The sequence below is a fragment of the Tamandua tetradactyla genome, chromosome 3 (assembly GCF_023851605.1).
Source record: "Tamandua tetradactyla isolate mTamTet1 chromosome 3, mTamTet1.pri, whole genome shotgun sequence".
Classification (NCBI taxonomy): domain Eukaryota; kingdom Metazoa; phylum Chordata; class Mammalia; order Pilosa; family Myrmecophagidae; genus Tamandua; species Tamandua tetradactyla.
Genome location: NC_135329.1, coordinates 189,974,224 through 189,989,063, shown reverse-complemented (window position 1 = coordinate 189,989,063; position 14,840 = coordinate 189,974,224). Strand labels below are relative to the sequence as shown.

General features: G+C 38.1%; 1 pseudogene; it reads right to left on the bottom strand.

Moving 5' to 3' along the window:
• Nucleotides 1-2,769: 2,769 nt before the first annotated feature.
• LOC143675860 (transcription factor CP2-like protein 1 pseudogene) lies at nt 2,770-12,639 on the bottom strand (annotated as a pseudogene).
• Between the last annotated feature and the right edge of the window lie 2,201 nt (nt 12,640-14,840).

The window sequence follows — 14,840 nt, the reverse complement described above, 5'->3', positions numbered from 1 at the left end:
AAATTAAAATGGGCCACAGATTGGGGAAATATATTAGCAAGCCATATATCTGTTGAGTATTGTGTCTAAAATATATGAGAATGCTTACTGCTCAAAAATTAAAAGGCAAATAACCTAACTAAAAATGGACAAAGGCTCTAAATAGACTCTTCTCCAAAGAAGACAATAAAATGGCTGATAAGCACAAATAAAGATGCTCAACTTCATTCTTCACTAAAGAATACAAATTAAAACCAGAATAAGATACCACTTCACACTCACTGAGATGGCTAAAACCAAAAAGACAACTAATAAGTATTGACATGGATGAAGAGATATTGAAACTCTCATCACTGCTGATGGGAATGTAAAATGGTGCAGCCACATGGGAAAATAATTTAGCAGTTCCTCAAAAGTTAAACATAGAGTTATCATATGGCATAGCAGCCCCACTCCTAAGAATATTCCCAAAAGAAATGGAAACATATGTACATGCAGAAACTTGTTCACAAATGTTCATAGCAGATCATTCATGATAGTCGAAGGTAGAAATAACCCAAAGGCCCACCAACTAATGAATGGCTAAGCAAAATATCCATTCACTAGTTGATAAATATTTGGGTTATTGCAATGGATAAGCAATGAATGTTATTTAGAAATGAAGTACTTATGCATGTAACAACATGGATAAACTTTAAAAATATGCTGAGTGAAAAAAACCCCACAAAAGTAGCAAATTACTATGTATACAATGTATACTCACACATATTGTAGAAGTCTGTTTATATGAAATACCCAGAATAGGCAAATTTGTAGACAGACAGTATATTTATAGGTTGTTTAGAACTAGGAAGTTTGGGAGGGACGGAAGATTAGGAAAGTCTTGATTACTAAAGACTGCAGGATTCCTTTTAGGGGCGATAAAAATGTTCTAAAATTGTTAACGGTATGATGGTTCCACAGTTTTGTAAGTACACTAACAACCACAGAATTGTGCACTTTAAATGGGTGAATTGTATAGTATGTGAATTATATTTCAATAAAACAGCTACCTCACCTCCACCCCATCCAAATGCACACAAAAGAAAAAGAATCAGGGGCCTGTCCCTACTCTGTAGTTATACCCTACATGTTGTCCCAATATAATTATTAGTAGAGCCCCCCTCCACTCTCAGACATGTCCCAGTTTGTATGATAAATTTCTGTGACTACTCTATTGCTCTGTGATGTCAGGTGGGTGGCTTTGCCCAACTTGGCCTCAGTTTCCCCATCTGTAAAACAAGATCTACCCAGTTCTGATCATGTTTGAGTCAAGCACTCTATTTCTTAAAAGTTCTACTTTAGAAAACCTATAAAAAAAAAAAACTGCTCAGCTGGTCACAGTGTTCACTGTGCTTTGGAAGATGACCCTAAGTTAGTAGGTTCGAAGACATGGGTTAGTATAGATCCCTGTACCTAGGACCCAAAAGCAAAAGCAAAATACTTTAAACACACATCCTCCAAATGCAAAATAGATAAACATTTCAATGAGGGCACTCACAGAAAATACAATGTTCCCAAGAGACTTGGCAAATTTAGCAGTAATCGGACAAAGGTCTTCCCTAAATGGGAGTTTCTAAATTCATTGCAAGAGAAGTTTGTATTATGAAGGTCAAGGTCATCTGATGATACAATGGAATGCTCTTTTCTGTTTCCTTCTTACCCATGATTGTTTAGAAAATATCAATATACCAAAATAGCTCAAGAGGAAGCATTTCATTCTCATCCCTTTTCTACTCATGAGAATGTGCTTGAAAATAGTCATCTGCCTTGATAATCCTCAGAACTAACATCTATGTGGTGGGTCCTACAAATACATTGTGGCATCTATCACACCAATGCAGAGATATGAGTCCATCTCTGGTCTGTGTAGGGGTAAATCTATAGAAACATGGTAAAGATGAAAGAGACAGAGGCACAGAAATAATCCTTGTAGAAGCCAAGAGTTTAAAGCAAGACCTACAGAATTTGTTGCAAGCTGCTGGCCTCAGGATGGCAGCGGTAAACTGTGGAGATTGTTATGTAGAGCAGTCTGGGAGGAAGAGAATTTTTACCCCAAACAGTTATGTTAAGTATGAAGAACACTGTGAGATAAGAATCTTGCTCCCTCAGGAAATGCCTGCATATCTATTGACATCCTGTGGTATATAACTAGGATCTGGTTGAGAATAAAATTGTCTGAAGTCTGTCTGAAGTAAACTCAAGCTTCAGACCCCCTGAGCCCGTCTGTGTCTTTCTTTCTTTCTTCCTTTCTTTTTTTCTCATCATTCCTTAATATCATTCGAGCTCCGTTTCAATAGGAAGCAACAAATCCTCTCATCAATCCGTTGAAGATGGGGGAAGGCAGACCCTCACCAGGATCCCTGAGAAGGGAAACACATGAAAACAGGAGATTGGTGGCATTCCCCACTGTCCAGTTAGCACCTGGCATGGGCCCGCTACTGGGGGAAGCTGATGGTTCAGAATGAGCTGAAGGAGTGGTCAGAAAGAAGATATACATGTGGCACTGAAATCCCCAATGAACTAGCCTCCAACTAAGGGGGTGAGAGGTTTCCAAGAAGGCATCCTCTCATTTGTCTCTTCAGAATATCAAGTTTGGGAAAAAGAACAGGGAACTGTTCAAAAGCTGGGTCAGGAGGAAGGGAGAGAGGAGCCACTGGCTTTCTGCTTGCCAGAGCCTGTGTGTGTCCACAGGGTTCTGTTAGTGGATGGTCTGTGCCTGTCATGGCCTGAGAAAGATCCCTCCTAGCCTCAGCTGGCCAGGCAAAGCCACACATTACAGTGGTGCAACTTCCACATCCAAGAGGGTCCTGAGGCTGGGAGTAGAAGGCACGTGCATGTTCTACTTCTGCTCAGAGCCCACATTTCAGGATGCTTGATAGCAATCATTGATCTCGGTTTTAATGTGCTGATTTTAGAACTAGATTCATCTTGGAAATTCTGTACCATCTCAGTTGCTCGCCACCAGGTGGATGCCTGTGGGGCCCTGCAAGCAGACTTGGTAAATATGCTGAGGGAAGTTACTGTACAGATTGGCAATCTTCTCAATCAACTCCAAGGCATCCAGATCTTCCAAAAAGATGGCATGGTACACGCAAAGACTGTAGTCCCCTCTGCCATCCCCGTTCTGTTGCAGGGGGCTCAACTCTGCTCCAGCTCCCTGCAGACTTAGATGGTCATCTTTGGCCTCACATTGCTGCCTTTGATGGCATTGAAGACGTGGATCACATCCACAGAGCCACATATCTCAACCAAATCATCACAGGGCATCTTCAACAAGTCAGCACCCAAAAAGCTAGCGAAGAGCCTGCAGAATGGCAAGATCCAGCGGTGGAGCTGCTGCTGGACATCCTGCATGGAGATGGATGGGAGCAGGTGGTCATTACCCGCTGTCAGGGGCTCCACTGGGAGCGCTATTGTAGCTGGGGGATGGGGCGCTGGTCACCTTGTAGGCCACTCTCAGGCCACAGAGAGCAGTCTGTGAGGATGGTGGTCTCGTAGGACTCCTCTCTTGGGCAGTTCTTTTCTCCATCTTGACCTGTTAGTCTTCTGCTTCCAGTGGGCTGTGTTTGGCTTGAATACCTTAATCTGCCAGCTGCTGAGTGCAAGTGATCTGTGTACTCCCCGCTCTTGTTCTGCTTAAATGTATCTATCTGCACGCCCTTCTCCACCCGTGCTTCCTTGGGGTGAACTCTGTGCTGGTGCAGTGCACCTGATGGAACGCAGAGGATCCCTCTGAAGGGTTTCACAAAAACTCGACAGGGTCAGGCTAGCCCTGGGGTCCAAAGTACCGACAGATGGCAGAATATCAATGTCCAGCATCTGGTCTCCAGGCTGGCCCCACTGCCAGCCTACAGCTGCTGGTGCTCGGTGTTCTGCAGCAGGAGGTCCTGGAAAACCCTGCCGATATGGCTCTTGACATATGTTGTGTTCAGAGCTTGAAAATCTTCCAGCTTCTAATTCTCCAGGCGTCAGATTTCATAAGACTGTCCTTGAGGTAGGTCAGCATCTTTCGGTGCAGCTTCACAGCAGGGGAGTGGCGGGCACACAGCTGGTACCGCAAGGGCAGCTGGGGCGCCTCTTCTCCATTTGAAGAGCACTAGTCAAATCCCTGCAGAAGAAAAGATTTCCGTCAAGGCCGATAGATGCGTTGGCCTCAGGCAAATGCATGGAAGAGCCCTTGGGGGTTGGGGGTGGCCTGGCATGCAGAGTCCTGGGCCTCCACCAGCCCCTCAGCCCTGAGGTTTGGGTACAGGTCTATGTGAGCACCCATCCACCCCCCACCAGAGGGGCACAGGAGAGGGCACCGGTTCCTAGAGGGACCTGGGGAGAGAGGCAAAGGGCAGGAACCAATATTCTCCAGCACAGGTACCAGACTGATGTCAGGAAGTTTTCTCTTCTTCAACACAAAGGGATGGAGGTGGCAGTCCCTGATGCTGCAGGGGCACTGGGCCAACCTCTCATACTTTTGGTTTAGATTTGCTTTTCTCTAATAGTTAGTGATTTGAGTATCTTTTCATGTGCTGTTTAGCCATTTGTATTTCTCTTTGGAAAAATAGGATATTAAACCCTTATAGAATATATGGTTTCCAAATCTTTTCTCCCATTGAGTAGGCTGCCTTTTCACTTTCTTGACAAAGTCTTTTGAAGTGTTTAATTTTGAGGAGGTCCCATTATTCCCAATACACAAGCAACGAAAGAAAAAAATAAACTTTTTTTTATTCTCTCTGAGTGACACTTCTACCTCTGGTGTTTTGTAGGAGGGAATGACGTATTATCAATATTGTATTACAGGCTTTTTTTTTATTAGAAAGTCAAGTCAGAAATAGGAAATGCAGCTTATTGAAGTCATGAATGAGAAATGAGGTTTTTTTTTTTTTTTTGCCATGAGTGTTTAATTTGCTAAGTTAGCAAATTTAATCTCACGTTGTTAGGCAGTGTTTAAATCTATTCAGATTTATTTCATCTGCCTTTTAAAAATGTATCATTTTAATATTCATGCTGGTTTTCTATGCATTCAGATGTAGTCATTAGAAGGGAGGTTTTGTAATGTCAGAAAGGTTTCTAAAACGGAGTGTTGACTTTGTAAGCAGTTTTTTGTAACAAAGTAATTTGTGTACATAGTTTAAAAACTCAAATAGTGCTAAAGGATTTAGACTAAAAAATAGCAGTCATCTGTAGAGAGCTTCTCAAACTAGACCCAGAATAATTTTACTTTGTACTCTTCTTGTAGTTTATTGTGGGAGTTATTTCCAGTATTTACCTTCTAAATTAGTATGTGTGTATAGTCATTCACTTGATTCATCTGTTTTAGACAACTATTGCTTTCCTATTATGCTGCTCTCAGATTTCTTCTCTTTCCCTCCCCCCAACATCCCAACAAGTAATATACATTCATTTCCAGGGTTTTCAATACTATGACTGTTCCAAGTTATTTACAATGAGTACATTTCTCTTTTTGGTATCTTTTTGTTTTGCTTGACTTTTCTTTACGAGATTTTTAAAAAAATGACATTTTTTTGAACCCACATCTAAATTACTCACTACTTTCCAACACTTCTATAAAAGATCTCAATATACTTCTCCTCTGAGACAAATCTGGTCAGATAATAGACTATTTCCATTTTTTTTTTCTTGGAAATAACCTTACTCAAGTCCTGTGCCTTGGGCTGATTGCCAATGACTTCCCTTCTTTCTCTTTTTCCCAGACCCTGGGAAATTCCTTCGCTTATCTTTGCTTTTGGGTTCCCTATTTGTCAGTTTACATCTCTATTTTGATCGGGTTCCCTGTTTGTCACTTTGCATCTATATTTGATATAGATAAAATATATCATATATAAAATATATAAAATATCTATATAAAAAATAGATATTTTGAGCCTAGGCATGTCTGAAAAATGTTTTGGTTCTACCATCACGTTTGACTGTTTGTCTCGGTAAATGATTCTAAGTTGGCAATTTTCCCTGAGAGTGGGTTTTGGCGGGGGGCAGGGAGGCAATTCAGGTTTTCTTGTCTGTTTCCTCTGTACTAAAAGGTACTTGCATTTATCCTTCCTGCCATCCACGAAGTCATTTTCACCCACCATATATTGTGTTTTTCGGGTTGCACTGGCCATTCTTTGTGTCATTTTCAGACAGAAAAAGGGGCAAGCAGTGGAGCAATGTCTTTGGTATCTGCACTCTTTCTTCTGAAGACCAGACAGTCTTTAAATACACCACATAGTGGTGCTTTAGATGACTTCTGCCATTTGGAAAATAATTGGGTGTATTCTTGTTTCAAATGATGTGGCCTATCCCTTTGAGAGTAATGAATGTCTGACAAACTAAAGCAAGCTAATCCCTTGGGGTTTGGAGTAACTTACTAACAGAATTTAACAGTTTTTCTTCTGAATGAGATTTGGGCCTTTGAATGATTATTGAGAATGACTGAATTATTTCCTGCCCGGAAAAGTCCTCTGAGTCTCTGTGTAGTCTCCTATGCACAAAATATTTGTACAATGCACAGCTAATCTCTTTTGCAGTGAGTCTTTCCAGCTGATGTTTTCTAGCCAGCTGCTTTCCTTTAGGTAATATTATAGAGATTTATAAATCTTGTAATTTTAACTCCTAAGTAAAAGCAGTATTGACAGATCTGCTGTGGTGCAAATGAAAAGCATCTTGGTGTAGCGGAGGTGATATTATAAAAAGGACTAAGAAAAGAAAGAACTTCACAAACACAAAAAGACAAGGCTCTTAATCGATGATGACTAAGTGGACAATTAGAGTGATGAAATATCAAGTAGAAAGGCAATCAGTGTCTTTTAACTGTGGTTGAGGGAAGAAGACAAAAGAATAAACAGAATGCATATTTGCTTTCTATCTTTTAATTGTACACTATAATTTGTTAAGAATTGGGGGATAAGTTAAGAATTGACAGACAAGTTATTCTTTACTGAAAGGCAAATGTTATGGTTTTGCAGTTTTTCATCATTAAGAAAATACAGCCATCAATTTTGATGATATCTGGAAATTGTGAGAGTTAGAACCAAAAAACCAGCAGTGTATTTTGGGTTGTAAATGGTACAAGGAAATACCAAATTCATGGGGTTACCTCTGGAGAATATCTCAAATATTATATACTAATTTTTGAAGGGAAAAAATACATAGAATAAAACATAGGAATTTAAGGATTGAACAATTCATTGATGGTATCAACCCCACTGAAATTGTCAAGCTGTGCTTACCGTAAGGACATAGCACATTAAAATCTTGATCCTGAGCCATTTCATTCTCTTGCTTTGAACCTTTTTGAAAATTTTGTTCCTTTATAAATCATTTTCATTTCTAGGTGATTGTCAGAATCACTAAAAATAGCATGCTGTTTCAGTTCTCTTCTTGTTAAAAATGTATCAAATGTAAGCAAAAAAGCTCCAGAATTGAAGCTTAGAGTTTTTCAGCCCTGATTATTAGACTGCCCTTTTTTTCACTCCATTTTACACTTGGGGGGTTTCTTCTTGCTAATTATATCGCTAGATATTTTCAATAGGGTCTTACTTCATAGAAAAGTCTCTGCCCTGATTCCTGTCCTATGTCTTGAACAAAAGACTGCACTGTCTTTGTCTTACTTGATACCAGTTTGGGCTCTTCTTCATAAGATCTTCAAAGATCCTAGTTGCAAATAAGAACCAGGGCTTAGAACTTGAACAAGTCATTTTTAAGGACATAATTCAATCCATAACGCGCTTTGACCGTCACATCCTGCATTCTAAGTTGAATGAAGGAGGAGAGGGCCGAAAAGCAAGTAAGTCCTGTCAGCCCCACCAAAATCTTTTTACTGTATCTCAACGGCCAAAAAGTCAAGACATTGATTTTAGCAACAAAAATGGAAGTTAGTAAGGAAGAAGGGTCTAGCAGGTATATATGGTTGTATGTGTATGTGCATGTGCATTTAGATATGGTGATTATGAGTGTATATTATACTCCAGAAGCACCAGCAGAAATAACAAACACACAGTCAGGAAAGAATAGTAGAGTCTATAACCAGTAGCAAACCTAAGTAGCAGCTTCTAATAGAGGCTGAGGGAATGAGAAGATATTCCTGGTGCATACATTAAAAGATGATTAAGACAGAAAACCAATGTGCTTGGTCCTTGGCAAAAGAATAACATGCAAATACATTTAAAAAGGTCACATGCAGGTTTTGAGAAGTCACCTTAATTTGTTAGGCGTAGTGAGACCACAGCGTCTGGACTGGGCTTAAACTTCATGGGCATCAATTACCTGCTCCTTATCCTCTGTCATGAGCCAACCTTCTCAAGTGAGTGTAGTCCAAAAAATAATGTGGATTTTTATCCAATTTATCCCCATTCCCTGAGGAAGAGCAAAATACTCATTTAATTGATAATATGCTAACAGCATTGTCTTTACAATAAAAGACAGGAGGTAGTATGCGATGATGGGCTGCACATGGTTTTGGGATGAGGGGCCCATTCAAAGGGGCTCATTTGTCATCAGCCACTGCATGCTAAATTTTTTTCTTGGGTGATTCTGAGATGGTCCAGAGGATTACGTGGCATTTGTACTGCAAGTGTTTGATTTCATTAGCCTTATTGATCTGTAAGTGGAAAATAAAGACTTCCAATGCCCAGGAGCCATTGTTCAAACAAATATATAATCACAGCTTGAATGCAAGACCAGATTATACTGAAATAACACTTGGTATCATTTTGTTTGATGACGCTTGAATTCATCTGAGTGCAAATAAAGTTACAGGTGTACCAAGCAAATTTCTTTGGCTGAGATAAAATAAAGAAATAGCAACTCTATAGAATAGAGTAATTTTAATGAGCTGAATTTCACTGAAATATCCAGGCAGAAATATTTAATAGCTAAGATTATAAACAAACAGGTATAATATGAGATATTTATTTTACCATATAACTAATGAATTACATAAAAGAAGCTTCAAGAGCCTCAATGCATGATGAATGAAACAAATAGAAAATGTAATCTCTGAAATATAATGTATAGGTTCACTGCTAGTGGTAAATTTTTTATAATGCTGGGAAATAGCCTTACTGAAAGATGTAACTATTTTTCCCTATCTCTTTTAGAATATGAAGGCAATGTGGTTTTAATATGTCTGAACTTGAAAGAGGACAGTGTCCAGTATACATTTGTTTTGCCTCTGATCTGATAAAATTTATTTTTACCCTTTCACAAGATAGCTAATTTCAGAGAAGATTCTTGCTTATTGGGTGAAATGTACCAGTAACAAAAGAATGTGGAACAGAGGCAAAAGTTGTTCCATTTGGTGGAAAAGACTTTTTAAAAATCTGGAGGAGGGTTCACGGGTGGTTCAGTGGATAGAATGCTCGCCTTCCATGCAGGAGACCAGGGTTAGATTCCTGGACCATGCACCCAAACAAACAAACAAAAATCTAGAGGAATATGTTGATGCTGGCTGCCTTTGGAGTTTGTTGAAAGTCCAGAGACATGAGCCTTTAATAGCTGCTTGAAAGTCATCAGTGGAAGAAGATACACATGTTTGTTTCCTGAAGTGAAGAGTTGAACTAGCTCCACTGTGGCATTGATGGGGTTTGCTGGCTTCAAGTGCTGAGTTTTTACCATTATGAAGATGAGTTGATGTGATCATACAGAGCCCACCCTGATATTTAGGTAGCTGTATTCTCTATGGTTTGGAGAAGTCTGTTTTGCCTAATTTCAAATCACTGCTACCCTTGATTAGGCCAGCACAACTTTTCTCAATTTCTTAGCGCTCTACTACATATTTCTGCCACATATAAGTCAAGGATTTATTAAACTAAATTGCTGCCTTCTGCCAAAGATATCTGTAACAGCCACTTTTACACCAGAGCACACTCCCACATCCCGATTTGAGATGCCCTGTATTTCTGTCTATATAGGAATAAATGCAAGTATTTCTGAAACGTTTGCCAAATCTTTATGTTTATTTTATATGTTAAGAGCAGAGCATTGAAAATATTTTTTTTAACCAAGAAGAGTTTCTCTTGCCTTGTATTTCATTGTCAGCAATGATAACTCCAGTCAGAATATACTCAGTGATATTTTTGATTCATGAGGCTGAATAGCATAGCATGCATTTTGCTCCTCTGCAGCAATATTGGTTCTGCAGGGGAGATGGTAGTAAAAAAATTTCTTTTCTAGTAAACTAAACAGTAATGAATCAACAGACACACGGAAAGGAAATATATGTTATTCTGAGATGCTGTCTGTGCAAAGGCTCTTTTGGACAGTACCCACACTTTATATCCGTCCTTAACAATATTCTATAGCTTCTAATGCAACATAAAATAAATTTACACTTTCCTTTTTTAAGTGGCAGTTGTAGGTTCTACTATCAATCCCTCAAGTTAAAGCACATTGTGTGATCTGAAGCACAGGATAGAGCAGTAAGTGCATTAGGTTGGGAGGCAGAATTTCTGGCTTGAGACCCTACTGGGCCATTTACTAATTCTTGACCTGGGCAAGACCTTTTGGAGTCCTATTTTCTTAATGTGTAGTACCAAGATAATAATCTCTTGTGTCCTTCGGAGTTGCTTTGAATATCAGGTAAGATAATGCATGGCTAAATTGTTACGCTTTCCATGATCTAACCAATTATAATTTAGGGGGCCCTTGACACTCTTAGTCTGCCTTAGCTACTATAACATAAACCATACATTCGGTTGCCTTAAACAATGGAGATTTATTGGCTCATGGCTTTGAGGCTAGGAGAAGTCCAATACCTATTTATCAGCAAGTCTTGCTTTTCCCTGGAAGCTGCAATGTTCTGGTGCTGGCTGCAGGTAATCCTTGGGGTCCCTTGGCTTTTCCATCACAAGGTGATGTGCTCCCCTTTTTCTTCTGGGTTTCTCCCCCTTGTGGCCTTCTCTGAATCTTCCTTCCATTTTTTTTTTTTTTTAGAGAGCCACCAGTGTTTAGATTAAGGCTCATTCTGAATCAGTTGGCCACACCTTAATGAAAAAATAGCTTTTGCATAGGTCCTATTTTCAATGAGTTCATACCCAAAGGAATGCAGATTAGGATTAAGAACATGTCTAAATTGGTATACATAATTCAATCCACCATGGGAGCTGACCATACAACCCTTTATAATTAAACCTAAGGAAAAATTTAGTTGATAGTTATACTTGACCCAGGCAGAAAAAGTTATTGGCATCATGAGAAATGGGAAGAGGTTTTGACATCAAATAGATCTGAAGTCTTGAAGATGGGAAGCATCTCCAGAAGCTCTTTGGTTCCAAGAAAGAGATTTGCAATAATAATATTATTGTCAGAATATTTTAAAACTATTTAAATTCAGAATGTATCATATATGCAATGTAATAAAAGCAAATACAATCAATATCTTCGATAAATACCTTAAGCTCTATTAAAACCATGAGAGAGCTTTGTTGTACAAGTTACCACTATTATGTACATAGCAATTATGTAGTTCAAATAGTATTTCCAGTGATTTATTATCCTTAGTTCATGTGATTTCAAAGTAGTGAGTGATTTCTTTAAAGAGGTAATTTACACTCTTAAATGAGGAGACATCCTCAGATGAAAACTCTTTTATTGCTAAGTCTCATTTTTTTTTAACTTCACAGAATATAAAGAATATTTTCTTGAGCTGTCCTTTCTAATTACATACTCACAGTAGTATAGGAGAATCATAAAGTGAAATTAAGATTAATCTTTGCATTAAATTCTCAGTCATACAAGCTTCATTATCTTCTCCAAGAATTAGAAAGAGGTACTTTAAATGGAATAGATGTTACATTCACAAAGTAATCTCATGAGAGGGATCTAAAGAATGTCTGTAGTCTGAAATCCTGTTCTTATTTACAATGTAGTAAAAACATATGAAATCCATATTCAGCTTGGAATTTATAAACTTGCAGACTCTACATAACAGAAAACAAAATATGTCTGAAAACTGGTCAAGTATCAAAATCCAAATCATTATGACTAACAAAATAAGAGATTACCAAAAGTGGTTTCCCTCCCTCCCTCCCTCTCTCCCTCCTTCTTTCCTACTTTCCCTCTTTATTATTGAAGGAAAGCATTCCATCTGTAAATGTCAGTTTCCTCAAAATGCTTAAAATAATTTCCAAAAAACTTTTATTGAGATTTTTACATTGCATATCAAAAAACTTCATTCTTTATACGTCACTTACTTTTGACATTACAAACGTATATCTCTTCAAATGAGTGCATTTCTTCAAGATATATTTACATGACAACCATGTCTACTACTAGTCACAGTAGTATGAATTCAACGATGAGATGTTGATTCATGAGGAGACACTGGAATTTATGGATGCCTGAAAAGGTTTAAGAATCATTATTTTAAGAACACAACAAATATTTCAATCCACATCAAATGAAAACAAACTGTATTTTGTCACACATCTAATAGGGTAGGGTATGTGTGAGCCTGTTAACTATTACTGCATAACAAACTTAGTGGATTTTAAAATAAACATGTATTATATTTCCTGATTTGGGGCGTGGTTGGGCTCAGTGGGTGGTTCTGCTCCACCAGTGTCAGTTGGAGCTACAGACCCCTGTAGATTTGAGTGGGCTGGATCCTCCAGTAGGGCTTACCGGCATGGCTGACAGCTGGTACTGGCTGTCCAATGGTATCTTGGTTCCTCTCTACATGGCCTCTCAACTCTGCTTATACTTCTCAGAGCATGACAACCAGGTTCCAAAGGGAATATTTCAAGTAGGAGAGGAAGAAACTGCAAATCTCTTGAAACCCAGCTTCAGAAGTTACACCATCCACTTCTCCTACTGTATTGGTCAAAGCATAAAACAGGACCAGCCCAAATTCAGGGAAGAGGAAATAGAGTCCAGGTCTCAGTGGAAGCAGAGCTGAAGAATTTACAGCCACTTTCAATCCACAAGGGGATGATGGTGGTGGTGGTCAATCTCTGTGTTTGATAAGAAATTGTCATGGCATTCTCTCAATTGTTTCAGATTCTGGCCATTATTTAGATAATTTCTTGCTGTTTCAACACATCTTTCCTCATTGCATAACGACTCAAAACAGATTCATTGGATATATAAGACATGACTTTTTGATATGGCAGTTAGCTTTGGGAACATAATGCATATAAAGCGGTGCAAGGTAATTACCATCAACACACATAAGTAGAAGAAAAAACTTAAAATTTTACTTTGAATTGATGGGAGCTTATCACAGATGAGCTGTAAGAGACTGCATTTCCCAGTGTTCTTTGCAGTTAATTATGTGACTATTTGCTAGTGACCTGTCAGAAGCATTGGGTGAGCCCTTCTTTCTTCATTCATTTTTCTGTTCAAAGTGTATGAAATTGCTGGACAAGGATTATACCTAGATAATTGTGGAGTGGAAAGCTGAAAAAAAAAGACTGTCAACCTCTGGATTTCTTTTATGTGTGGGAGATAAACACCATTTATTTTGGATTTTTCTCTTATAAAGAGACAAACCTAATCTGAAATGATTTCCCTTGTTAATCAGGTCTCCCTTCCTGGACTTAAATTTAGTGAAAATATAGGAAGTATGATAGACATCTTCTCTATGGGTGATGTGTTAAATAGGTTTCTTTGTTTTTATTTACTTATTTTCTTTCTTTTATCCTGGCACTATAGTTTTGTAGCTTCAGTGAAAGAAACATTTTACTCATTAACATGCAAGGGAAATTAAGGACTCTTTTCAGCTGACCTCAGATAATATTCTGTTTATTGTTTGCCTGCATTATAATTAGCCAAAGACTGTACCAAAGAAAGTCGATTCTTTTATGTTTGGTGCCTTGGTTATCGAAGTACTACTGAGATTCCCAAGCAGGAAATGATTATTAAGTCTAATTAAAATCAAGTAGAAAGTTAAATATTTTAACATCAGTATGATTAACATATAATCAGGGGTTGATACAAAGGAAATTGTGCAATATCTTATTGAAATAGAAACATTTAAATGTTTCATTATTTATTCATTTCTTTATTTACTTTATTCATTTAATTATTTCTTCATTTGAGTTGTATCTATTTTGTGTTCATGGTGTCCACTAATTTTTTAAATAACGCATTTATTAAGACATTATTCATATATCATAAAATTCACCCTCTTAATGTATACAGCTCATTAGTTTTACGTACATTCACAGAGATGTGCAAAGTCATCACTATCTAATTTCAGAGCATTTTCGTAATCCCAGAGAGAAACCTCATATTCATTAGCAGTCACTTGCATTTTCATCTCCTCACTTGCCCCTGGCAAATACGGATTCCCTTTCTGTTTCTTTGGATTTACCTATTCTGAACATATCATTTAAATGGAACCATAAAATATGGGGTCTTTTGTGACAGGCTTCTATAATTTAGAGCAATCGTTTCAAGAGATGTAGCATAGATCAGTACTTCATTATTTTTCTTGCCAAATAATATTGCATGTATGGATTTGCCACATTTTGTCCATTCATCAGTAGATGAGCATTTGGGTTGTTTCCACTTATGGGCTATTATCCACAAACCCACTATAAAATATTCATCTGTAGATTTTTGTGTGGACATACATTTTCAGTTCTCTTGTGTCCATACCTAGGAGGTAATTCTATGTTTAGTGTCTTGATGAACTACCAAACTATTTCCACAGTGACTGCACTTTTCTACAACCCAGCAGTAGATGGAGGTTTCAAGCTCTCCACATCCTTATCACCCCTTGTTTTTAATCTGCCTTTTTAATTTTAACCATCCTAGTGGATATAAGTAGTATCTTGTGGTTTTGATTTGCATTTGTCTTATAACTAATGACATTGCACATATTTTCA